The sequence below is a fragment of the Cavia porcellus genome, unplaced genomic scaffold (assembly GCF_034190915.1).
Source record: "Cavia porcellus strain 051 isolate PalLab524CR breed Dunkin Hartley unplaced genomic scaffold, mCavPor4.1 scaffold_5, whole genome shotgun sequence".
Lineage (NCBI taxonomy): Eukaryota > Metazoa > Chordata > Mammalia > Rodentia > Caviidae > Cavia > Cavia porcellus.
This window is the reverse complement of record NW_026947488.1, coordinates 43,741,074-43,768,730: the sequence shown is the minus strand read 5'-3', so window position 1 is coordinate 43,768,730 and position 27,657 is coordinate 43,741,074. Positions and strand designations below refer to the sequence as shown.

The window sequence follows — 27,657 nt, the reverse complement described above, 5'->3', positions numbered from 1 at the left end:
ACATATGACTTCTCCATTGAGTCCTACATTCACATCTCCAACTCAGACTTTGCCATGATCTCTAGACTCATCTTTTCATAAACTTCTCATCTCCACCAGACACAGACATCTGCTAGGATGTACCAAAAAGTAAGCTCCAGGGTTTTCTCCAGAAATTTTCTTCTACAGTCTACTCCTTCTTCGTTGAATTTCATTCTTCTGGTTACTCAAATCAAAAACCCTGGAGTCATCCTTAACTCCTTTTTTGCTGTCAAAACCCACTTCCAAGCCAGGGAAAATCTTGTCTTCATAATATATTATGACTCAGTCACTCTTCATCACTTTCATTGCTATGTATTTGGCCAAATTAGCCTCACGTTTCACCTGAAATATTCTCTCCCGCTGTCCTCTGGATCAGGCTACCAGCTTCTACACTCTTCTTTTCTCAACAGAGAAAACAATGTGGGTATCATATCATATTGTATCACATTGTATCATATTATCAAATCCTGCCCTCTGCTCAGCTCTCCATCTTGCTCACAATAACAGCCACAATGCTGACCTTAGCATCCTTGGTCCTACACCAGTGATGGCAAAATTTATATAGCTTTCAATTATAACAACGCACTTTGACACCCCTGCCATAGATTCCCCACCACTGCCCAATGTAATGTGCCCTTCATCTTTCTGTACATGTGCCCTTATTGATTTATTTTCTGGCCGTACTGCCACCATGAGCTTTCTCCAACAAGCCAGATGTTTTTCTACCTTAGGGACTTTGCACTGACTGTTATCACTATTTATGATTTTCTTCTATGTGAATTTACAGTCATTTGCTGCACACTGAAGTTTCATTAAAAAGCAGACTACACTTATGATAGTGCATCATACAATTATGACTGAAAATGTCTACTTCCTAGAGAGATCATAGCCATCATAATATTGCAGTGGATGGCCACTCCATGCTTATGGATGGTGCTAGTGTTAACAAATCTACTGCACTGTCAGATGTATGAAAGCATAGCACTTAGAATTAGGTATCATACAAAAGAGCTGATATGATGATGAACAACCATGTTATTGCTTTATGTATTTACTTTACTATGACTTTTGGTGTACTCATACTTAAGTATGAGTTCTGAATGTACTCATACTTAAACTAACTTTTCAAGCAGCATAATGTTTTGTCAGTAGCGGCTGTGCACATCTCAAGCTTACTTTGTTTCTAGACAGCTTTAAGAAGCCCAGCCATATTTGCATAAATTCTCTCCATGATGTTTGCGGTAGCCCAGAATGATGAATTTCTTAGACCAAATCCCCATTGATAAGCAGTACATGATTATATCTGGGCTATTTTCTTCTCTCCTCACATGTTGTATCTCAGTGATGCCTATTCTGAGTACCCTGGTTCAAACCATTCCCTTTACCACTACATATCCCACCCTTTCTGATCACCCTTATCCCACCCTATTATAGCAAAGCACGCTGCACCTTCTGCTACTTTATACAGTGAGCTATGCTTGTTGTTTGTGTCTGTCTTTCTTTCCACAGGAGGGTCTTGTGTGCTCATGGATGTGCTCCATGTACCTAAGTGCCACCCAAATAAAAACAATGCACAACATCCCTCTGATGAATGGATGTGACACTGGGAATTGAGACTGTGATGCCTGTCAAGGAATAAAGCAAACACAGACATTATTCTAATAGAGAATTTTAATCCCACTTAGTTAAGTGATTAAATTAGAACCAAGGATGTTTCTGTTTTTCAGTGTATGGTCAGCACATACTCTAGTGTATATAGAAAAGAAAATCCTCTTCAATGGGTGCTTTGTGTTTAAATAAATTGAGGTCTGGAAAGAAACAACAAGCCACTGCTATTACACTAATATGCCAAGTCAAAAACAAACTGAAAGAAATAACCCCTGCCCCCCCCAAAAAAAAACTCCACCGCAAATCACTAGGGAAAACTCTGGAATTCTTTCTCATGTGTTTTTCATTTCTTTTTATCAAGGTACCATGATATCATTATTCTTAGTCGCCCTGGGTGATTCCAATATTGATTTTGAGATCTTTCCAGCCATTCTATAGAATACATTTATAAGATTCTACTTCCCTGCTATGAGCATGGCTGCATTCCTAATGTTTTATATTTTCCAGATGATAATGTCACGTGAACTATGATCACAAACTTTTGAGTTTTGATAATCCCTACTTCCAGAAAGCTTGAGATTTTAATTTTTCTGCCTATTTAATTCAAATTCCAACAAAAGAGGAATTTTTTTGTAATTGTCTATTGTTGAAAATTATTTCCAAAGTTGCTGAGGCAAATATTTCTACCTAATATCCTCAAATTGTATCTTTTTAAAATAAACTTCAAAAAAAGGAATCAAATTGTATCAGGTACAAGTACAAATTCCCTCTGATGAATGTCATTGTACAAGCCTAAAATGTACCAATAAATATAATTAATTTAAAAGTAGAATAAAATAAATTTCATACCAAAATGGGAACCTTCAAGAAATCATTAAAAGCAAATGCATTTTAAAAGTTTTCATTTGCCTTATATCTAAATAATTTAAAAATTGTCCCATATTTTCAGGAATACTTACTTTGATTCATTTCCCTTCCAAGCCTGTCTAGTTTTTTTCTCATTTTACACTGCATCCATCACTATGGAAACAGTGGTGCCAAAGACTTGGGCAGAACTGAATAAAACCCCAGATTTCAGTATAAATCCATTTTACATTCAGGCAGGGGTCACACCACCAATCAAGAATATTCACACCAGGCTTGGGACAACAGAGCAGTGGGTGTAAGTTACATCTAGTAATCAAATAATTATTCTTAATGAGTTTCAAGAAGCTTGATTTATTTACTCTATTTGTGGAAAACTGGCTGTTAGCTTATGGTTTGATCATTTTCACTCTTTTCAGTGCATTCAGAATCATACTTATTTTTTTGTTGTTACTCTAAGAAACAGGTAAGGGCAATTGTTCCTCCCCTGTACCTATCTTTCATTAATAGAAAATAGATAATTTTAGTGTGGAACTTTACTTTTTAATGAGATAGATTAGATCACGTCTAGATTCTGTTGTAGAACTTTAAAGTCATTTTTTGTTTTCCTTTATGTAGTTGTCCTCAAGCTCATTAGCCCTGGTAGTATCCACTCTCCCAGAAAAGAGATTTTAAAGACTGACGTGCACACAAAAAACAAAATTCTGAGGACACAAAGATAAAGACCACACATGCCTGTTTTATAGAATAATTTTCAGTCCTGTGAAAAAAGGGAGGCCACTAAGAAGAGATCTACAAAGTGCCATGATGAGTGTTTGAGTGCCAGAGCACACAGGCAAAGTCATTTTTGGGCAGTGGATGGTGGATAGGAAATTTTTAAGGAAGAGGTGGCAATCACATGACTTGATGTTCTTCTTAGGAGAGATAATGAAGACAAGACCTGAGGAGAGGCTTACACAAGATAAGGGAAGTATGGTAACAGTGAGAACAGAGAAGGATATGTGCAAAAATTTTTTTTAAATTGATGATATTTGGCTGAGAGGAGAGAAACTGACTATTCCTGGAATAGTAAAGAGATAAGATACAACACGGAAGTACCAATTTCCTTAAAAACTCTTATGAAACCCAATACAAACTCCAGTCAGAAATTAGTCCTGAGACTCGGTGTGCATAGCAGAATCCATATATTCATAATACATTCACTTATCATATTGTATACTTTTACATCATCTCCAGGTTATTTATAATACTGAATACAATGCTGTCATAGTTAAATGTCCCCCCAAAGACTCATGGGCTCGTATGTAGGAGGTTTCAAAGGTGGCTGGATTAGGATATGTGAATGTGAATTGAGGATGATACCAGAATTAAGAGTGTGGATAATGGAAGCCCCATCCTGAGTATGGGTGGCACCAGCCAATAGGCTTGCAGCCTGTGTGCAATACGAAAGAACAGAAAGAAGGCAGGCTTGCTGCTGCTTTTGCTGCTGCTGCTGCTTGCTTGCTGTTTTCTGTCTTCTCCTTGCCACATCATGAATGCTTTCTCCTCTTCAGTTTCCCTCTGCCATGCTCCTCTGCCCTAGAGGCAGGGACTATGAAGTGAAACATCAGCACACTGTGCACTGAAATAAACCTTCCATCTTTTAACTTAGGTTTTTGGGTACTTTGTCTCAATACCAAGAAGGTAAACTACGACCAATGCAAACATCAGTAGATGTTACACTATATTGTTTAGAGGGAAATGACCAAGAAAAAATGTTCCTACACGTTCAGCACAGGTGCCATGGTTTTTGAATATTTTTGTTTTGTGATTGGTTAAATCTACAGGTAGGGAGGGCCAACTGTACTTGTTCACTCATGGCATGAAAAAGTTATCCAAATTTACTGGAAAGTTCCTTTTTGTTTGTTTTCATATCTTTAAACAAGAGAAGAACACTGACCTAAAAACCGTATGGATGACAAAAGCTCTAAGTTCTGTTTCTATTTTTTTTTCTTTAACTACCTCTCTTTTATTTTTAGAGGTTAAATCATACCCATGTAACAACTGCTCCAACTTTTCAGGAAGAATCTTTCTTTTAAACAAATGAAATATACATTTTGTACTCTTTCAGGAAGTTTGCTTCATGGGTCAATAAAATGCAATGGAGCTAGAAGATTAGACAAAGCGGGCAACTTGACTGACAATTAAAAACAATTAGCTAGAAAACGAGTCTTACACAAATAACACTTGCATGACTCAAATGAACATCCTTAGAAGCAAACACAGGAAGTTCTATCTTATAAAATAGCGAGAGATTCTTAAATGATATGTCTAACTTGAAATTTAATTTAAAGTGGCGCTAACAACAACTGAATCTCTGGTATTGTTTGTCTTTTCTCCTTTTTCTTTCTTTTTTTTTTTTTTTTTTTTTTTGTCTTTTTCCTTTTTTATCGGTACCAGGGATTGAACTCACGACTGCCTGCTTGCAAGGCAGGTGCTTATGCCGCTGAGCTAAATCCCCAGCCCCTTTTCTCCTTTTTCTTACCTTTCCCTGTCTTCTCCATTCCATCAGCTGTTATTAAAAAGGTGATAACCAATATTGTTGACATAGTCTTCTTAATTCAGGAAGGTAGTGGAATAGTGCAGAAGTAGAGATATTAACCAGTGCTTTAAAGAAGAAGCAAAGGCACTCTTCATTACCAGTTCACCTTTATCACCAGCAACACGAAAGGCAACTTCTTTGAAAACTGGTGGAGGGACTCCTACAAGAGCACACCTGTTTTAAAATGTTAAGTTAAATTTCCTTTTTTATATAAGCAATCAAATATTGATTTTGGGCTTTGATCACGTAGTATTCATAATAGGGAACACAGCAAGACCACTGATGCATTTATTTTCCCTTTTCACAAGGAAATCTGCATGGACAGAAATGTTGAATCTGGGGGTCTGAGAGTATTGGAGAACCAAAGTAGGCTGATTAATCCAGTAATTTTTTAATTATAGAAGATTCAAGGGCTCCAGTCAAAAGTTCTCTTTATATCCACTGAATTGTTACATAGCACAGTATTTATGGCATTTGTATGAAAATAATCCAGGGTCTGACTCTGCTTCTCTACCCTAACTAAATGACAATTTACCTTGCGTGACCTGATAGTACTCTCATAAAGATTAATTAATATACACAGTTGAAACACGTGGATAAGGGTTTAACACACGTTGTTCAACATGTTAGTTATAACCACACACGTGTATACCACGTTTAACAATTGATGCTGAATGCACAGCCAGTTATATGTGTACTTTCATGACAACTTATAAGCCAGATTTAAATTTAGAATACTTGAGTTCTAAAACACAGTAAAGCAAGAAAATCAAGTCACACACTTTTTCTTCCTACCCTGACTTCTAAAGTGTAGACAATAAGTTCACATGTCCGTGGCCCATCTATCCTTTCCATAACAGTCTTCTGCACCTTTGGGGGCCAGGAGTCTTATGAGCAAAAATCCCAAAATCACAAGCACAGAAAACAGGGCCCATAAAGGGATTCAGGGCTCCAGGCAGCAGATATGCTCTGGGATCAGTGCCAAGGTGCATCGTTGTGCAGGTCCATGGAAGCTGGAGGGCAGAGCAACAAGGCTCTAGAATATGTGAGGACCGTGCAGGGACCCCTCTTGGTGATTTAAGATAATTCTATCTGCCCTGTTCTTAGCATAATTGAAGAATAATTACTTTTCTTCACCTTTGTGTTGACAAGCTATGTTTCCTTGGGGGAAGAGTTTACAAAGTATTATAAAAACAATAATATTGGTGTTAAATTCCCTAGATAGTCATAGACATTTTGCATTTATGAGAGGAACAATGGTAAGGATACAAACTAAGGTAAGAATGATTTTTAGTATTTTGTACCAAAGTTAGTAAAACTAAGTCAACTATCACTGGTGTGTTAAGTTCAAACATGATTGTAGGATTATCTAAACATAGGATAATTCAAGAAATATCATAAAATCTTAGACTTTTGATGGCACCTGATTTATTTCCACTGATGACGTAGTGGCCCCATAATTTAATCATTTTTCAAAAGCCCCACTTCTCAACACATGAGACTTTTGGGAGATATTTTAGATCTAAACCATAATAAGGTCATAATTATTAAGTTACATAACATGCATTCATTGATTATATGCTATGTCAGGAGCTTTGCAAAATCTATTAGCAATTATGCTTAGTTTGCATGCAAATGAAAGACACTGCCCATCTTGAGTAAAAGAGATTTACTAGAAGTACATCAGGTGGTGAAAAAAATTGCCAGAAATGTGGGAAGGAAAAGATCTCCCAAAAGAAAACCCAAGCTTGGAAACGGACAAGAACTCTTCAGCTCTGGGTGTAAAGAACTGTATCAGAAACTTGAGAAACATGCTCCAACCAAGAACCACAGGTTCAAAACTCTGACCACAGTTAAAACTCTGGAGTTACATTTGTAGGACTCCCCTCATAGGTAGTGCATGCTCCTGGGCTTCAGGGAGGGCAGCCCCATTACAACTTTTCCAGTGAAAGAATCAAAAGAGATATGATAAATGCTAAGCAGCCAAAAGCAAATCAAACCAAACAAAGGTGAATGAGTGTCCATTACCTTAGTCCTTGGAGGCAAAAAGGCTGAATGTCAGCTATATCCCCTTCCCTCCTATGCGGAACATTTGCTGTGGTATAGAAGTAGAGTTTGCCGGCATAAGGCTCATGGTATGATATTTACTAGGATGTGCAATATCTTTGGCCCCTATAGGGAATACATGCCAATATGGAGGATCCTTTTTCTCCTGAAGTCAGTGATGACCTGTCAGAAAGAAAGTCGCTCTCCAGGCTTAGTGCCATTATACCAGCAAGGCTTGGAGGAACAGGACTCATTCTTAGGCAAGGGAAATCCAGAAAAAGGATACTCCACTTTGAACAGATTCTTTTCTACACCCCTTTTGAAATGGAAATATTAACTTATGTCATTGAACCTTAAGACTGTGTAATCTATTTTTATTTTTACAGAATTTCACAGCTAAGAGTTTGCCTTGAATCTCAGAAGGAATTTGGACTGAGACTTTTGAAAATGCTGCAGTTGTTAGGTCTTTGGGGAAGAGATTATTGCATTTCTCATTGTGCACAGGATAGTGGTATAACACATGTTAGCTGAGAATATGAACTTTCGACTGCATCTATTTGGAGGTTAAGTATGATTTAAGGAGATGAGTTTGGGCATGAAGTTGACGAAGAATGAACCATGACCATTAATTCTTATATGCAAATTTTTGGATTAAGAAATGCCTAGCAGACTAGCAAAGCACACTTAGAGCATATCTGGGGAGTCGTGGAGTTATGGCCTTGTGTACTTCAGGCGGTTGCTTGCCTCTTCCTTTCTAGTGCTGTCCCTCTCTTCTGCTTTCCAGCTGCCGTGTATACTAAACAGCCTTGCTCTGCCATGCCCTTCCACCAAGACATTCCTGCCTAGGAAACATCTGATTATAACTAAATTTACCCAACCTGTGAGCTAAATTTGACTCTTCGTCCTGTAGACTTCCTGCAGTGGGGAAGCTGACTAAAGTGATTTGAATCTCTATGAACACTACATTTTTAAAATAGTGGGGTTTTTTATGATTAAACAATATATTATCAAAGACTAAAGTCTAAGAAATTAAGAAAGGAAAAGAAAGGACAAACATCCATATTCTATCATCAAGAGATTCCCTTTTTGTTTTTGTTTCAGCTTTTGTATGACTATATATTTCCATGTCACCAAACACATATTAATAATACAATATATGCTGTAGTCCTGAAATTATAGTATAGGCTATATCATCACATAATCTCCAAAAGAATCACTTTAGTACCAATTTTCTATCATTTGAGGAATTTAAAATGTCATTAATCAGTCTCCATCTTGATTATGTATGTTATTTTACATTTTTATTATAAAACATAATCTTTGTCAAAATGTTCCATGAATATTACACAAACTAGCAGCAAAAGTATCTAAGGTCTATCATGTGCAAATAGCTCTTTTAAGTAGCATCCATGGTCCCAAGTAAAATTTTAGAAACTAGCTTTGGAGGAGCTCTGTTCAACAATCAAGAGACAAAATAAGAGTAGAAATTTAAGGACTCACACACAATACCTGTATATATATATATATATATATATATATATATATATATATATGTGTGTGTGTGTGTGTGTGTGTGTGTGTGTGTGTGTGTAATTCTCTCCATGTGCAATAAAAATAAGTACTTTGTAAAATATTGGGCAAAATGCATATACGAGAGTTTAAGACTACTCAAAATTAATATATGCCAAAGTTTTGATATACTTGTCTTTAAGAAATTAATGAAAATACTTCTAAAATGATATGAGGCATTCACATTCTCAAAGTTTCTCTGAACTGTGTTTAGTTATGCGTTTGGTTTGGTTTTCAATGATTGTCTGGCATATTTGCATCTTCAAACATGTGGTTATCTTTGTGTATTGCCATAATCAGTGACTTATACATTCAGTTTTATTATCAGCCAGCAATATTTTCAATAAATAATAGATTTGACTTGCTGACTGTAAACACTGAACCTGAAGTCACTGTGAGTTTTATTGCTTATTAATTTTGGATGGTAGCAAGGCATGTGCTGTGTTGATTCTTATTTTACTAAAATTAAAAGTTGAAGTCTTAAAAAGAAGCATAATCTTTAATACACAAACATATGGGAAGCTACTTCGTTAGCAAAAATTAATATAAATGCAAACTAAGAAGAAAAATAATTGTGTCAAATAATTCAAACTTTAAGTGTAACAAATATTTTTCAAACTAGTATCCACATGATTTATCTTGTAACCTTCCCACTACAAGTAAATGTGAATACTTTCACTGCATCCTTGGATTGAACTCACAACCTCACACTTGCCAGGAAAGTGCTTACACCACTGAGCTAAATCCCTGGCCCTGCACTGCCCACTACTACCAACACTACTTCCACAGCCCCATCTCACTATATTTTAAAATTTTATTCTTCCAGATACATGCTGGAATAATCTGTCAAATTCTCCCAAATCTCAATGCAATAAATCTAAGAAGTTATACTACAAAGCAACAGTAGTAAAATCAGCATGGTACTGGAATCAAAACAGAGCCATAGATCAATGGAATAGATTAGAAGATACAACCACAACTACAAACACACTCAACCCCCTTATCTTCAATAAAGGAGCCAAGCACATTCACTGGAAGAACGACAGTCTCTTTAAAAAAATGGTGCTGGAAAAACTGGCTCTCCATTTGCCGAAAACTAAAGCTAGACCCATGCCTATCACCATATACTAAAATAAAATCTAAATGGATCAAAGATCTGAATATTAAAACAGAAACACTAAATCTATTGGAACACAAATTGTGTAGAAACCTTGAAGACATAGGAGTAGGTAGATAATTCGTGAACAGGACTCAAACCACACGGGAAATATTTCCCAGAATCAAGAACTGGGACCACCTCTTATTAAAATGTTTCTGCATGTCAAAAGAAATCTCCAGCGTAGTGAAAAGAAAACCCACAAACTGGGAAAAGATCTTAGTGAACTCCCCCTTAAACAAGGGACTTTTGTCTAAAACATATAAAGAATTAAAAAACTCAGACCCCCAAAATTCAAAGATCCAATCCAAAAATGGGCATCTGAGATGAATACGCACGTCTCAGATGAAGAAATACAAATGGCAAATAAATACATGAAAAAATGTTCATCATCATTGGTCATTAGAGAAATGCAAATTAAAACCACACTGAGATTCCATCTCACTCCTAAAATAATGGCCAGGATCAAGAAAACCAACAACAACAAATGCTGGAGAGGCTGTGGGGAAAAAGGAACTCTCCTACACTGCTGGTGGGAGTGTAGACTGGTACAACCTTTGTGGAGGTCAGTCTGGAGATTTCTCAAAAAGCTAGGATTGGAAGTCCCATTTGTTCCAGCTATTCCATTTCTAGGCATATTCCCAGAAGAACTGAAAGCATCATACCACAGTGATATATGTGCACCCATGTTTAAAGCAGCACAATTTGTAATTACCAGATCTTGGAAACAACCCAAGTGTCCATCAACTGAGGAATGGCTAAAAAAGCTGTGGTATTTCTATACAATGGAGTACTACTCAGCTATAAAGAAGGATCACATTGAGATATTTATCAATAAATGCGCGCGCTTGAGACCATACTTATAAGTGAAATAAATCAATTTCGCATGTGTGAATACCAAATAGTTTCCCTAATGTAAGAAATGATTCAAATATATAAAAGTATGTGGTAATCATGATTCCCCATTAAGTGGCCTTGAAGCCTTATAAAGTTTTCACTTATTAATTGGAATGGCTTTATTCTGGGCTGCTTGACATTATGGCCTGTGATAAAATGAACAGCTATTTTGAAGAAAACAAGTCATCATAATAGCTAGTGCTGATTTACTATCATCTTGTTTTGAAGCCCCACCAAATTATGGCTCTTCTGTCTCCATTGGTTTTATCATGATGTATCTTGTTGGATTTTATTATATGTGATAGTATAAACAAAAATTGTTATAGGCAAAGAGATAATATAGAAACCATTGTTTGTTTTCTGTTAGCTGGTTCTAAATACCCTACAATGCTTTCATCCACCTGAATGGTCTTACACTGACTTGGTATGTTTGATGCTATAGTATATGAAGTTATATTCAAATATTTCAAGGAAAAAGACACTATGGTAACTACTATTAAGTCGGGTTATTTGGTGGTGAAGCACTAGGTTGCTGAAACTGTCATGCTTTGACCTGCATTGTTATGTTGTTATGTCCTCTTTTATCTCAATCTCTCCCTTATTCATTAAAAAAATTATTTAGTTATTTTTTATGATTTTTTTAATTAAGGGGAAAATAAAAAAAATTAGCAGGATATATTATAGTAACTTTTTTGATTTCCTATTAACTTGATTTGAAGTCCTGTAATACTCCCACTATCTTGTTTTGACTGATTAGACTCTGTTCTGTTCTGTATGATAGTATCAAGTTTGAGGGTATAGGCAACTACTTTGAAGGCAATAAGATTCACTATGATGCCCATTCTGGCTTGACTATTATCTCCTTTTGAAGTCCTGTAATGTTTATAAGGTTTAGGTTTTATTGATCTTGTTCTCTACTGTTTTTTCAACTTTATAATACCTAATGAGATAGACAATTCTTTTTAAGGAAGCAAGAGGCATTATGCTAACTATTGTTGATAACCTTGTACTCTGTTTTTACATCATGTGCTATGTCCATCCTTGGTTTTGACTGACAGCTTTGTTTTGCCATATTTGACTTTATTCTCTTCCAAAAAAAAGTAATAAGAACTATGGAGTAATAAAACCCAAAATGTGTAAATTTTGTTGTAAATAAGAAAGGGAAAAAAGTGCTCTAAAGGATACAACTGCAAGTGTGTTTAGGGATGTTAAATAGATGACCATATTAATGTTTTTGGTTGGATCATTGAACACAACTGTTTGCAGTCTCACTGTTTGAATGTCCACTTTGTATGCTCTGATCCTGTGACTTGAGCAACTATCTCTAAGATGATAATGCGTAATCTATTAACTGGTGATTTCTTACTGTTTTTTTTTTTTTGTAGTTCTGTATTACTTGTCCCCTTATACTGTTTTGTTTTGTTTTTCTGTTTTTCCTTTTAAATTAAAAAAATAACTACCATATAATATTCATTTTTCTCCCCAGAAATAAGGTGTGATTCTCAATTTTTATTTGTTTCTTAATTTTATGTGTCTTAAGTACGCTTATATAGCTTTCTTCATAAGTTCTTATATATCCCTTGCTATTCCCAGTTATTTTATGGGCATTTCCTCTTTTCTATATGTAACTCTTATTTTTTGTGATTTCAAAAATGGGATCATTTTCCACTCTAGGTTTTAGTTGCAAAGTGCTGGCATTTGAGGCAGTCACTGACTCTTGACTATGTGTTTTATAATCAACCCCCTTACTGCAATCTTTCTGTAGTTATTTTATGATTTAGTTCATGCAAAAGTTTACTCATGATTTTTAAACAAAATCAAGGAACACTATAATTTTCAGTTACTTACATGAAAATCTGTACTTAAGTAAGTTGTATTATTTTTAAAAATCACTTTCCATGGGAATAATAAAATGACATGAAATTGGAGCCACTCTAGAAATCCAAAGTATTAGATGCATTCCTGTATTCAGCTACATTAATTTCCCCAAGCACACTGTCTTGCTATCCGAAACTATCAGAAAGACTTTCCAAGAGACATTGTTACTTTACCTTTGGATTAAATAAGTCAAATGAAATAGTAAAACAAAAATTTTGACAAAACACCTTAGGAATATGTTGCCCTATAAAGAACAATTTATCTTCTACTTTGACCCAAATGACATTGACCATGAGTATTTTTAAAAACAGAATAGTGCTCTCTCAGGCATTTTCAGAAAAAAAATGTGCACTTTTTTCTATGTCTGATAAGATTTCACTTTTCTTGTGTATTATTTTAAAAAATCATAATAATGTAATAGTAATTACCAATTGCTGACTTATCAAATATTTATTATGCTCCTAATAAATGTAAGGTTACTTGTTATTGGAAAGGTCAGGGAGCGATAGTGATGATTGTGGACAAGGACTGAAAAAAAAACCTGGCACATAACAGAAGCTCAATAATTAACCACATCATTCATTCAGGGTTATACATATAGTATGATTATTATTATGTATATACAGAAGCTTAAAAGCTAGATTATCAATGTCTACTTTGGATATAACATGGCAAATAATATCTATGCAACATATAATTGTGTATTATTTTTGACTGATACCTTTTTATAAAGTTTAGTTATCACACAATAGTTTGACTTAATTTTTGACTGCGAATCTATAACCAATTCTAAGAAATTGATTTGTTAAAGCCAACAGAACTCTCCTTTTAGTTAGAATGAGATTCTAAATTGCTCATTTTATGATAGTTAAAAAAAAGCTTCTAAAAAGTAAGAGTGTTAAATTGGTATAGAAAAATGCTATGCAACAGAATATTCATTCCTTCCTCACCAAACATTGGTTGAGCATCTTGTCCTTATGAGACACAAAATAAATTGCCATCATGGAAGTTTTTAACATGCAACAGCCAAATGAATGAGAAATTGTTACAGGAGATAAATACTATGGAAGAAAAGGAAAGAGAAGATGAGAGAGTAATAGACGTCAGGAAAGTCCAAAGGATAAGCACAGATTGGATTGGAAAAACACAGGGAGAAGGATTTGGAATGTTAGAGCAGCTCCTTTGTGACAGCAGCAAGAGGAAGAGATGCCTAAGGTGAGACTCCTGAGACTTTGAGAGTCTCTAGAAGCTGCCCCTGCCCCGGGTATAGGGATGAAGGATTGGAAAAGTCAACCAAAGAGCTAAGAGTCTTGTTAGAAAGTTACACTTAATGTCTGGGTAAGTGATAATGATTTGAATTTGACAGTGGTGGTAGCAAGAATGGAAAGAAGAATCTATCAAGATCTATTTAGAGACAGAAGTAGAAGACAGAATTTAGCATATGTGCTGCTGAAGGGAGCACAGAAGACAAAATTTGTGATTGTGTGGTAGTTTGGGGCATTCAGAAAAAAAGGGAATGGATGTGTCAAAGATGATCTTTGGGTGTCAAGCTAAAATTACTCTGTGCACAGGGATACCACTAACCAAGAAAAGAAAAATACAAAAAAAAAAAAAATAGAATGGAGTCGGTTGTACTTATAATCCCAGCAGGCTGGGAGGCTGAAGGAGGATCTCAAGTTTGAGCCCAAATTAGGCAACTTAGTAAGACCCAGCCTCAAAATTAAGAAAAAAAAAAGAGTGGTGATATAGATTAGTGCAAGGTGGGTTCAACCTTAATAAAAAAACTCTATAAATTACATGTTTATTATTTATTTATTTGCATTGTGTTTGTAAGGTAGCAAAAAAGGAAGAAGGTAGCATCACCAAAGATTTGGGACAGGATACATTTGAGATATCTAGAAGATCCAAACCCTTGATTGCCTTGGTTTCATAAGTGGCATGTATAAATTAGGTATTATCTACTCTGCCTTTCTCTACCACAGGTAAGAATAAAGCCTCAAAGATGTTAGTTGCATAGCTAACCAGTAGTCTTTTCTGAACCCATGTGATTCTATCTTTTCCTTTTGTTCTTATACTGACATAATATTGACATTGTGATTATCAGAGATGTTGGCATACTGGGCTGAATAGCATCACCTCAAAACTCATGCCGGACTAGAAACCACACGATTTGGAAAGATGAAGTCGTACTGAATTAGAGTATGAAATAAATGCAACATGAAGAGTGTTCTTATACAAAGAGGTGAATCTGGACACCAACACAGACACACAGACAAGATGGCATGTGAATATGAAAGTAAAGTTTGGAGTTACATAATCACAACCAAGGAATGCCCAAGGCTTCCAGAGTCTGAAAGTGGCAAGAAAGGATTCTCTCCTAGAAGCTTTGGAGGAAGCATGGCTCCACCGCACCTTGATTTTGGACTTCCAGCCTCCAGAACTGTAATGGAATAAATTCCTGTTGGTTTTAGCCACCAAGTTTTGGGTAATTTGTTATGGCAATCTTAAAAAATGAAAACAATAGGGAAGGCTTAAATGAATCCACATGTCTGAACCTGATTTGTAGACGGAGGGGCATATCATATGGGTTCAATAAACATACATTTCCTTTCTTCTCTTAATGTTCCCCATCATTTTCCTTGTGGTTTATATTATGAGTAACCTCCACAAATACCAATTTTGGTAGCTCTTCCTATTCCAAAATCTGTTTTACAGGTGAAGAAACTAAGGTTTGGGAAAGTTAAGTAGCCTGGCTGAGCTCATAAAGCTAAATGTGAAAAAGCCAGAATTTAAACTTAGTTTTTCTCAGAGCTCTTTGTCTCCAATAGCATTTCATCAAGCTGTGAGGGAAGGACCAGCGCTACTGAGTTTTCAATGTCTGCAGCTGAAACTCTCACTTATTAAAAAAAATAACAAGTTACAGGGATGAGTACAATGAGTGTTTCCCTTCCACAGAGGAACACGAAATTTTAATTCTAAGGCCAATTCTGCCAGTGAACTTGCCCTCAACTTCTCCTGCTCCATTAGCAGAGCCTGTGCCTTGCACAGATGAATTCTGAGTCAAGGTATTGTCATCTAATTGGGCATTTATGGCTTTAATTTACTGAATGCATTTTCCTCATGCAGTCCCCATTTCATTTTGATGATACTGACTCATCCTTGCCACCTAACGAGATCATAAAAATAAGTAGTATAAGTGCAGAGGAAAGTATTTCTAAACTTTGTGTTCACAGACAGAGGCCCATGCTTTACAGCGTAAAATAAAAGCAAAGGTGTGTTCTAAATTTATCTTTTCTCTTTAACTCAGTGGGTTGTGCTGCCAAATATAACAGACATACAAATGTAAGGTGGCACAGCTGTTATTATCAAACGCCGAATTTGTAGAATTCCAGGGTAGGAGAGGCTTCTGTAGAAAGAGTCTCTCCATCTGGACTCAGGTAACAGAAAGTGTCTACACACCATCAAATCCCAGAAGGCAGAAGGACACACTGAGAATCTGTGAATTACCTAAGACCCTGTGGCTATTTCTTCATAGAATCTTGTGGAATGCCAGGTTTCCCATTTCCCCCAAAGTATATTCAGTCTTCTCAGCTGTCACTAACTATTAACAATGACATTTTCCTTTGGCTTTGTGCCAATCCCCCCCCTCTCTCTGTCTCTCTCTCTCCCTCTTTCTCTCCCTCTCTCTCCTTCCCTCTCTTCCTCTCTTTCCCTCTCTCTCTCCTTCTCCCTCTCTCCCTTTCTCCCTCTCTCCCTCTCTCCCTGTCTCCCTCTCTCTCTTCTTAAACACCTCGAGTAGCTCCAATGCTTCAAATTCCCTTAATTGGGATACAAGTTAGTGAATTAATTCACCTCCTGTGTTTAAAGCGTCAGACACACACACACACACACACACACACACACACACACACACACACACTCAGGGTTTCAAGGATGATCCCACTTCTCCAAACTGAGCACGGAGGAGCCCCAGACTCTTCAAGTTTACCCTCCAGGAGGCTGACATTGCACACAATTTTGACAAGAGTTTTGGAACCAGGATCATTTTCCATGCTTTGCCCACACCAGTGCCCACAAGCAGAAGTTCTTCTCTGTCTTTCTCTCCATTACAACCCACCACACGCACAGACACATCGAAGCAAATAACAAAGGAAAATAGCCTATAAAGGCTGGGCTACTGCAAATTGCAGTCCACACCTGCCAAAAGGCAAAAGCCATATGGGAATCCTCCCCTGGCAATATTTCCAACACTTCTTGGGAAAAGCTGGCACTTGGCACCCCCGGCCGGGCTTGCAGGGCCGTATACACAAAGAACTGAAGCTGGGCTTGCAGCCTTTGGGGGTACCAGCGCACCCTCAAGGGTTGGGATCAGGGTCCTCTCCCACGCCCTCCTGCCCAGCAGAAAAGAACTATCCTTTATTTGACCGGCAAGAGCCCAGGCAGGATGGTAGCCTTGGGGGGTGGGGTGGGCGGTCCTCCGATCTCGGGGCTCTCCGTGGAGGGTCCCTAGCCTTTGGCATCTCCTAGGAGATGCGCGATCCCGTTGTCACAGAGGTCCCCTGCGCATCCTCTCCCGGCAAAGCAGGATGCCTCGGGTACCAGCGGTGCGCAACCCTGCGATCGCCCCTCCTCGCGCCAGCTCCCACCCAGGCGTCCCGGACGCACCCGCCTACCCGGTCGCGGCTGTCAGCGAGGCGGCGCAGCCTCGTCTCTGCTCCTTGCCGCTACATCACTCTGAGCGCCATGTTCCCGGGCTCCGGCGCTGGCTGGGAACTACTACGGCTGGTAGGGGTGAGGGGGGCGGGGGCCGGAGCGGGAGGTGGGGGCAGAGCCAAAGCTTTCTACTCTCCACCCAAATCTCCTCCCGCTACTGAGCATGCCCAGCTGCCTGGCTGCGCCCCTAGCCGGACCGGATGAGCGCGCGCAGCTCCTCCGGGTTTTCATCGCAGCCGGCGGGAGGCGGGCGGTAGCTGTTGGGGGGTGGGGCAGGGGGCGTGACCACACCCAGAGCAGCCAATCCAATCGCGTCTCCGTCCCGACCTCCTGCAGGGGCATTTTGGCCCCGCCCCACACGCTCCTGGAGAAATGGTGTGCAGGACTTGCCAGGCTGAGAGTTGCCCGGGATCGAGGGGCGGGTCAGCGCTCTAGCTGCTTCCCCACTACTCGGACTCTTGCCCCTCAGCTTTCGTAAACTGTGGATTGAAACACCAATTCAGAATCCCTCGGCTGGGACGGGCTTCTGCAAGCCAACTTCCCAGGCGCTACCGAGCTGTGTTGCTGGTGCTATGATCACCCCGGAGGACCTTGGAGACCCCCACCCGTGACCTCTGGCCGCAACCTTGGAGCAAGAAACCTAACAATGGTTTTCTGGTCCCCGAAGTCCCCGCCTGCTTTCGGATGGCAGTGGTGATTACAGTGAAGGTGTCCCAGAGGTGGCTGAACCACTCCTGCAAAAACCTCCGGACAGCAAGCTCTGGCCACCAGCACAGACCCGCCCAGACCTGCTACTTTCGGATCTACAGTTTGGTGACTCGGGTTACATGGGTTCTCAGAACCCTTCAAACTCGCTTTGCTCCTCTGAACCGGTCTGTCTTGCCAGTCACCCTGACTTCTCTGAGCAGGGACAAAAAGAAGGAGCATCAAACAGCCAATTCATTGCATATGTAATGACAAGACTGGGTTTGTCCAGTTAAGATTGAGTGTAGGGCGTTTTGCCAGGCTTTTGAGTGATGTTTCAAATTAAAGCTTGCAAATTGTTTTTCTAGGTCAGCCGAAGTACCCGTTTACCTTCTCCACTCCAAAATGCCGGGAAACGCCTGCATTGCTTAGAATATTTACTGGCCACAAGATAGAGAAAGGCAGCCACAAAACCAGCTATGAGGTTTCAGCCTTTGAAATGAAGAAGGCGTCCCTTTGTACATCCTTCTATCTATCCGCCAGCTACCCTTAGGATCTAGTGCAAGTAGCATAGCATCTGATCCTACAGAAGAATAACAAATTAGGAAATAAAAGTTTTTATCTCTTAGTGCCTTCATAACTTGAGACAAATTTCTAGTTAGTGAAACCGTATTTACTATCGCTCCTTTGCTTGTTTTCCATTTACTCAGTATTTTCTTTTTCTTTCTTTTTTTCGTTTTTATCGGTACCAGGGATCAAACTCACGACTGCCTGCTTTCAAGGCAGGTGCTTATGCCGGTGAGCTAAATCCCCAGCCCCTTTACTCAGTATTTTCAATGCAGTAGCTGCATGAAGCTACAGCAGGAACTATACAATGAATGAAGATTACTTTTCTCCCTAAACATTACTAAGTATAAAAGAGAAATGTGTTTTGATATATTCTAATGCTTTATTTTCTTTCACCAGTTAAGCCAACTGTCTTTAAATCCATCTCAGTTCACAAAGGTGCTCACCTAGTCTAACTCCCCACTCATCAACTTTGCTACCCCGTGATTCTCTGAATATTTTCTGTTTTTGCTCCTATAGACGCAAACACCAGGAAATATTTCATTGAGCTGCAGTTCATGAGTGGCTGGTGTCAATTAAATTTTTGATTTGAAATATTGAACTTTAAATCACAATAAATTTCCCTTTATGCATAAAAGTTTGCCCAGTTGTTTCTACTGGTTAAATGGGGTTATTTTTGTTAGCTGCATCAAATTGATTTTGGAAATGTGCAAAAACTGTGGATGAATAATAGTATCTTTTATCCAACATTCTAAAGGTTTGCTTTATGTATGATGTCATTTCCTGTGAGTTTTGTGTTCAGAGTTCTGACACAAGACCAGCAGTGGGGGTAGAAGATCCGAGAAACAAGTCTGGGCAGAAGTAGAAGCCAACCTGTGGTGCAGACAAATGTTAGTCTAGGTTGCCCCTAAGGAGCTCAAGGGCCAAGGTGAGGCTTCAGAATTGCTGTGAGTTAGAGACAGTAAGCTCCTTTCCTCCTCCAAATCAGTCACTGAGTGTGACCTGCTGCTGGAACAGGCGTGAATTGAGACAGAAAGCTTAAACTGTGACAGTCCTTGAAAGAGATAACAGCTGGAGTTATCTCTTCTGTTGGCAGGAGTTCCTACAGCTGAAATAACGATTCTTTCCTTTAAGGGAGATCTGGGCAACACATTACTTTGTCCACTACACTAACACATCTATTGAATACAGCAGTTTTGCGTACAAAAAGTAGTATTCTACTGATTTGTCAAAGGGATTAAAAACTATTTTTCAACAAATAGTAAACTGTCATTTCCCCAGAGATTTAAAACTTGGAAAATAGTAATCAGCAACTGAGAATGAATCTAGGTTTAGATATTTTTGCTTAATTATGATTCATTGAACTTGCATGTATTCCCTACCATTTAAGATATGATATATATTCTACTGTCAAAATATATTTCTGTAATTTGTAATTTTAAGGAGAAAATAACTACTAAATGGTAAATTAGTAGAATGTTTTCAATAAAATATAACTGTTGACTAGTCAATTATTTCTTGAGAAACTAATTTCAACCCACATAGCTAACAGCAAAAGTTGTGAAACATATACATCTAAAGAGTAATGAGGTCAGTAGGCTGATGGAGGGTAATATTTAAGATAACACACAAGAAAATCCAGACTACCCTGATTTTCTTTATCCTTCTACAAAAACGTATGTAGAATATCTATCAGAAGAAGAATTATGGGCTGGAGGTTTAGCTCAGTGGCATAAGTGACTGCTTGGCAAACTCAAGATTGTGAATTCAATCCTCTGTATTCCCCCCAAAAAAAATTACTTGAGGAAACAGAACAAAAATTTAGAAAATATTTTCTATATTTTCAAAGATATTAAAGATAATGTAATCTATAACATTATTAAAGATAATGTAAATGTTTTATAAAAAGCACCACAAAATATAAGACTTTGCTACACAAAGCAGCACATTCTTATAATCTCAGATACTTTGGAGACTGATCCAAAATTTGAAGCAAAAAGATCCCAAATTTTTAAGCCAATCTAGGCAACTTATTGTGACACTTTCTCAAAATACATTTGAAAATAATTGAAAGAGGGCTGTGGATGTATCTCAGTAGTAGAGCACTCACTTACACATGCAAAATCAAGCAAACAAACAACAATAACAAAGACAGGAAAATAAGCTCTTAAAAGAGACCAAAATAAAAAACAAAAGAGCAGCGTTGGGAGGGATATGAAGTTATGAAGGCACTAAGATGATGAAAGAATAGGACAAAAACTGTGTACAGCAATAGATACACAATTACAGCACTACTAACAAAAACTGTAAACCTATTACAGGAAAATTATATGAAACACAAAGGAGATCCAGTACATGTATCCCTGCACCATCTGTCAGGAGTTGATAGAACGTAGATGCTTTTCTAACCCCTTCATCAGCAGCATCACATTGGAAACTCTGAAAAGCAGGCTTTGTTGAAATATTAACCCCACAAGAATTGACAAAATTATAAATCAGCGGATTCTGTTAATCATCTTAAAACTGGGCTATATATTTACCAGGGTGTTACTTTTTGCAACTGTTGCTCTTTAAAAATAAAATGGAAGATAAAAAGAGGAATCAGAGATATAACAGAAATATAGAAGATAATTTCCTGAAACAATGAATGTTAAATCTGCAGTGGAGAAAAAAATTACAATTGTTTTAGGGGAAAAAATCAATAGAAAATATCTACCCCTAAAATATATTCTGATGATAGTACATAACTTTAAGAGACAAATAATAGTACATGTAAGCAGACAAAGCAATTTACATGCAAGAAAAAAAAAGCAAAATCCTATTTAGATTTCTTCACAGCATTAGATAGTGACATAGGGTGGAGTGACCCAGTCTTGTCTGATTTCCCTATTTTGATTGTTTTCCAGGTTTTCAAGGTAACAATTTTTTGATATCATAATAAATATATAGTAGATATGAATTTCCTCGAAATTCTACTTCACGATGGAATTCTCAAAACTAATCTCATGAATGCTGGAGCTCTAGTCAAATGTCATTTTAATAGCTGTCTTATCTATTTTAAAATAAATCTATCAGTTTGAGGGTTTTAGAACAAAACATTAATATTCTCAACCTTAACAATGTGTAGACATTGTCCAGTAACTCACTAAGTTGGGAAAGTAAAAAGAGGGAAACTAGGAAGGATTTTAGCTATGATAACTTTCTCAGCAAGAGGTTAGTGGATGTTATTAAAGTATATTGTTATGCAAAAATCTTATCTTCAATTTCATCATGATTTTTTTACACTTCATTTTCCCTGTTTTAAGGAAATGTTTTACAAAATTATCTTCTGTGAAAAATTTTTTCTAAAGTTTAGAAATTACTATTGATACAGTTTAACTTTCTTTTTTATTTAATTTTATTAAAATTAAATATAACTCAGTTTTAAAATAGCATGTATGCTACCAGCCATATAAGACAAAGAATATCTGTCAATTTATCCAACCAGTCATTACCTTATATTTTTATCTGTCTCTCTCTGTTGGAGGACTTGTTGAATATTGTAAGCCAACAGACATTTTTAGTGAAAAGATTTTCTGTTTACTTTCATATCATGTCCAAAACTGTTTAATATTTTTCATAAGGAATATCTATTTTTAAAAGTCATTATTATATCAAAATTTCTCAAAATATTAGTCCTTCCTAACATTAAACATTAACAAATATAAAATGGGATAAAATTACTCAAATAAGGCTAGATTAAAATTATTCATTTAGATGAAAATAAATGGAAGTCACAAATCACACCTATAAAGGATTAAATAGGGAATGTGACTACTGGAACCATCAAAACGATCATTTAAGTAAATACTTGGCATGACTTTAGGCTAATATATTCAACAAATTCCAAGGTATGGACAATTTCTCAAAGCCATACACTGCAAAGGAAATATTTTGAATAGTCATACAACCGTCAATGAAAGTTTAAAGTTCCCCAAAAGGAAATCTGTGAAACCAGAGCCTTTTACTGCTAAAACCTACCAAAGATTGAGGAAAGAATTAATACCACTTTAGCACAGTCTTCTGTAGAAAGTAGAAGAAAGCATTTCTTGACTCATTTTATAAAGTCAATATTACCCAAGTATCAAAGCAAAACAACAACAACAACAACAACAACAAACAAATCAGTAAAGAGGGAAAAGAAAAAGAAAACAACCATATAAAGAGAGGCCAAATATGTTCACTGAAGAAAGAGCCTTTTTAATAAATGGTGCTGGAAAAGCCGGCTTTCCACATGCTGAGGACTAAAACTAGATGCATGCCTATCGCCATGAACTAAATTAAAGTCAAAATGAATCAAAGGTCTAAAAATTAAAACAGAAACATTAAATTTTCTAGAAGACAAACTAAGCAGAAATCTTGAAGACATAGGAATAGGCAGAGAGTTAATGAACAAGAAGTGAACTGCACAAGAAATACTTGAAATAATCAACTACTGAGATTTTGATAAAAAAAATTTTTTGACCTCAAAAGAAATCACTAACAGAGTGAAAAGAAAACCCATGATATGGGAAAAAAATTTAGCCACCTGTCCCTCAGACAAAGGACTTCTATCTGGAACACATAAAGAATTTTTAAAAATCCAGTTCTCCAAATTCAAAGACCCAAATAAAAAATGGGCATCTGCAATGAATACACATTTCTCATATGAAGAAATATAAATGGCAAATAAATCTATGAAAAAATGTTCGACATCATTGGTCAGTCAAAAAATACAAATTAAAATAAGACTGAGATTCCATACCACTCCCGATAGACTGGCTATCACCAAAAAATCACCCAATAACAAATACCCTTGGGGCTGTGGGGGAAAAGGAATACTTCTCTAGTGTTGGGAGTATAGACTGGTGCAACCACTGTGGAAAGCAGTGTGGAGATTTCTCAAACACTAGGATTAGAGATTTCATTGACCCAGATATTCCCCTACTGGGTATTTTCCAAGAAGAAATGAAATCATCAGACCATAGAGATATATGTGCACCCATTTTTATAGCAGCACAATTTTTGTTAGCTAAATATTGGAAACAACCCAAATACCCATGAACCTAGGAATGAACCTAAGATTATTGTACTACCCATTCTACTAGTTCATTGAAAGAAATGGGTATTTTTCATACTGTCTGATCAATTTTACATGCCTGTATTTTGTAATCTGAGCAACTATTTTGGAGACAACAATGTGTAATACACACACACACACACACACACACACACACTCAGGTTCTAGGGTAAACAGTTTGACAAAGAAAACTAGAGCTGGAACAATCCATCTAATATAAAGAACTACAGTAATCAAGGCAGCATAATGTTGGCAGAAGGACAGACAGATCAACAAGACAGATTAGAGTAAACAGAAAAAAACTGATTGTTGGCTCTTTGCTGGTTCCTGCTTGCTGTTGGCGGCCACCATGAACTGTGGCCCAGCCATGCCTGCCTGCCTTCGAGCTAACTGAGTGTGGACTTAAACCTCCAGAAACTTTTTTTCAGGTGATGTTTGTCATCTATCACCCCAAATCAATAAAGAGAATAAGGAAGAGAAACTCAGCCACAGGCAAGAGATTAGAAGATTTGTCTTGGAGAGACCAAAATATTCCAGAAAAGACTATAAGACACTTATATGCTTCTTCCCAGGAGAACATAGCGGATAGATAGCAACTATGGAGGCTCTCTAAGATATCCTGCTTAGAATCCAGGAATGGGGCAGTGCGAGGAATCCTAAGCAAGGGGAGATATACTCTGCCAACCCAGGAATGAACTAAGCTAAGAGAAACCAACTGGAAATGCAATCCTGGTGCTATAACAGGAACATATAAAATGTCAGCATAGAAGCTGGATCCTGTGCCATTGGAAGCCGCGATTTGAATTTCCTGCTGCTGCTGCTGCATCCAAATCGGCTCGGCAGGGAGAGAGACACCCAAAAACTCTGAGACTGGGAATTGGCAAACAGAGTTGAGAATGGGACTGGCAGGAAGCCCTGCATCGACCTGCGGTGAATGAGCGGAATGGAGACCCTTCCATAGAGTAAGAGGCTTCAGCAAAGTACATAATGGGACCAGGAAGACTTGCCAGAACAGGACGCTGCAGTGACTTTAGTTGCATATTCCCCTCTCAAGCGGGATTGTTGGGGAGTGCCTGGCTTGGGTGACACCGCTGACTAAGACCCAGTAGGCTAGCCCAAACCAGATTCCAGCATCTGGAGGTGCACCCTGGCAGTGAAGCCTTTGGTAGGTTGACCTGGAGGGGCGGGCCCAGCAGAGGCTGCCCAGGTCTGTGTCTCCCTAGTACACTGCAGTGGGCAGGAACACCTAGCCAGCGCAATTCAAACAAACAAACTGTAACAGACAAAGAGAAAAAAAAAAAAAAAAACTGGGCCTCCTATATTCACTTGTATGGAAGAAACAAAAAGTATGGGAAGAGGAAGCAACAAGAAAGGGTCCTCAGTCCCCAATCCTGAGAACACTGATCCAGGAAAGGAGAATGCAAAGGAGAATGAGGAAAGAAAACATGCAATATCAGACATGGCACCCATAGACATAAAGCAATATCTCCAGAGCCTCATAGACGAGTTCAAAAGAGAAATATTTAATAAAATAAAGCAAGACATAAGTAGAATAGTTAGAGAAATGCTAAGCACTGCCCAAGAAAAAACAGATGGTGGAATGGAAGAACAAAAAAAAGGGGGGGGGAGAATTGTTTGATGGAGAAAATAGAGAAAACATAGAATACGTGAAGCAGGTTCAAAGAGATTACCAGGAAACTAAAAACTCTATTGAAAGCTGGCATAACAGCTTGAAAGAAACTAAGGATAGGCTATCTGAACTGGAGGACACATTTGTGATGTGGGAGCATGAAATGAAAAACTTCTTAAAAATAACAAGATAACAAACAGCAATAATACAAAGGCTAGAACATGATAAGAGGATCTATAACTTAAGAATTAAGAACATAAAAGAAGAAGTAGGGAAACAAACAAATGGACCACAAAAGCTATTCACAGAAATAATCTAAGAGAATTTCCCTAATTTAGCAAAAGGTAAAGATACTCAGATGTGTGAGGCATACAGGACCCCATTCACCTACAACCCAAACAGAGCTACACCCAGGCATATAATAATCAAAATTCCAGAAATCCAATATAAGAACAGAATATTAAAAGCCATCAGAGACAAGAAATAGATCACGTACAAGGGAACACCCATCAGAATTACAGCAGACTTCTCAGCACAAACCATCAAATCACTAAGAGCATGGGGGGAAATAATTCAAGCTTTGAAAGATAACAACCTCCAGCCAAGATTGATATGTCCTGTACAATTGTCCCTAGAAATTAGTGGAAAGACAAGGTGCTTCCAGGATAAAGAGGAACTAGGGGAATTTGCAACCACTAATTCAACTCTACAGAGAATACTGCAGGATAGTCTAAAAAAGGAAAATACCAAGATTCCAGAAACAGTGGCAGAGAGGCCACAATGAATGGAGCAGAAAGCAAAATGAAGAAGACAAACTGACAACAAACGACAGAAAAAGATATCAATAGAAATGAGGCAGAGAATATTGGATGGTAGGAACAGCTATTTTGGAGAAAACAAGACATTATAATAGCTAGTACTGATTTAGTATCATCTTGTTTTGAAGTCCCATCAAGCTTTTATTCTTCTGTCTCCATCGGTCTTAACAGGTTGTATCTTATTGGATTTTATTATATGTGATAATATAAGCAAAAACTTTTATAGACAAGGAGATTATACAAAAACTATTGTTCATTTTCTGATAGTTGGTTCTAAATACCCTGTAATACTGTCATTCTCTTGAATGGTTTTACATTGTCTTGATATGTTTGGTGCTACAGTATACGAAGTTGTACTCAAAGATTTCAAGGAAAGAGACACTATGGTAACTACTTTCATGTCAGGATATCTTATGGTGAAACACTACTTTGCTTAAATGGTTATGCTTTGACCTGCGCTGTTTTGTTGTTATGCCCTCTTTTATCTCAATCTCCTTTTTTTAATTATTTACTTTTTTTATTTTTATATTTTTAATTAAGGGAAAAATAAATAAAAAATAGCAGGATACATTATAGTAACCCACTTTGATTTCATATTAACTTGATTTGAAACCCTGTATTGCTCTCACCATCTTGTTTTGACTGATTTTCCCCTATTCTGCTTTGCTTGATAGTACCAAGTTCGAAAGTATAGGCAACAACTGTGAAGACAATAAGATTCATTATGACACCTGCTGTGGTCTACTATTATCTTCTTCTTTTAAAGTTCTGTAATGTCTCCAATGTTTTGGTTTTATTCTTTACTGTTTTGCTCAATTTTATTATAACTGATGATATAGGCAATTTTTTTTAAGATAGCAAGAGGAAGTATGGTGACCATTGTTGATCACCTTATATTTTGTTTTTACATTATCTATTATGTCCATCCTTTTGATTTGACTGACTCTGTTCTATTATGTCACATTTGGTTTTACTCTTTTCAAAAAAAAGTAATAATAACTGTGGGAGTAATAAAACCCAAAATGTGTAATTGTCATTGTACAAAAGAAAGGAAAAGAAAGTGCTCTAAAGGATATATTTGCATATATCCTTGCATATATATTTAAGTGTATAAGATAGATAACCATTTTTGTTGGATCATTGAACAAAACTGTTTGCAGTCTCACTGTTTGAAAGTCCACTTTATATGCTTTAATTTTGTAACTTGAACAACTATTTAATATGTAATCTATTAACCAGTGATTTCCTACTGTTTCTTCTTTCTGAAATTCTGTATAACTTGTACCATTTTTCTGTTTTTTTTCTTTTTCTCCTTAAATAAAATTTAAAAAAAAAAACTGATTGTGGACAAAGGTAAAAAAAAGACAATTCAATGTAGAAAGAACTGCTTTTTAGCAAATGCTGCTAAGAAAAATGGACACACATAGGAGGGACAGAGAGAGAGGAATCTTTTTATAGCTAATATCATATTCAGTGGTGAAAGATTGATATCTTTCCCTCTAAAATCAGAATGATGACAAAGATGCC

At 37.3% G+C, this 27,657-nt stretch overlaps 1 protein-coding gene and 1 pseudogene across 4 annotated transcripts in view; both read right to left on the bottom strand.

Moving 5' to 3' along the window:
* The window catches only part of Pak5 (p21 (RAC1) activated kinase 5), a 320,360-nt gene extending 302,800 nt beyond the window's left edge, over nucleotides 1-17,560 (bottom strand). For 2 of the 4 annotated variants that reach the window (XM_063248705.1, XM_063248704.1), the window contains exon 1: nucleotides 17,286-17,560. The gene's annotated coding sequence lies outside the window, so the exon portion shown is untranslated. The remainder of the gene's footprint in view (nucleotides 1-17,285) is intronic. The other 2 variants (XM_063248706.1, XM_063248703.1) reach the window with 1 other exon arrangement.
* Nucleotides 17,521-27,657, bottom strand: part of LOC100731318 (zinc finger MYM-type protein 5-like) — a 99,612-nt pseudogene continuing 89,475 nt past the window's right edge.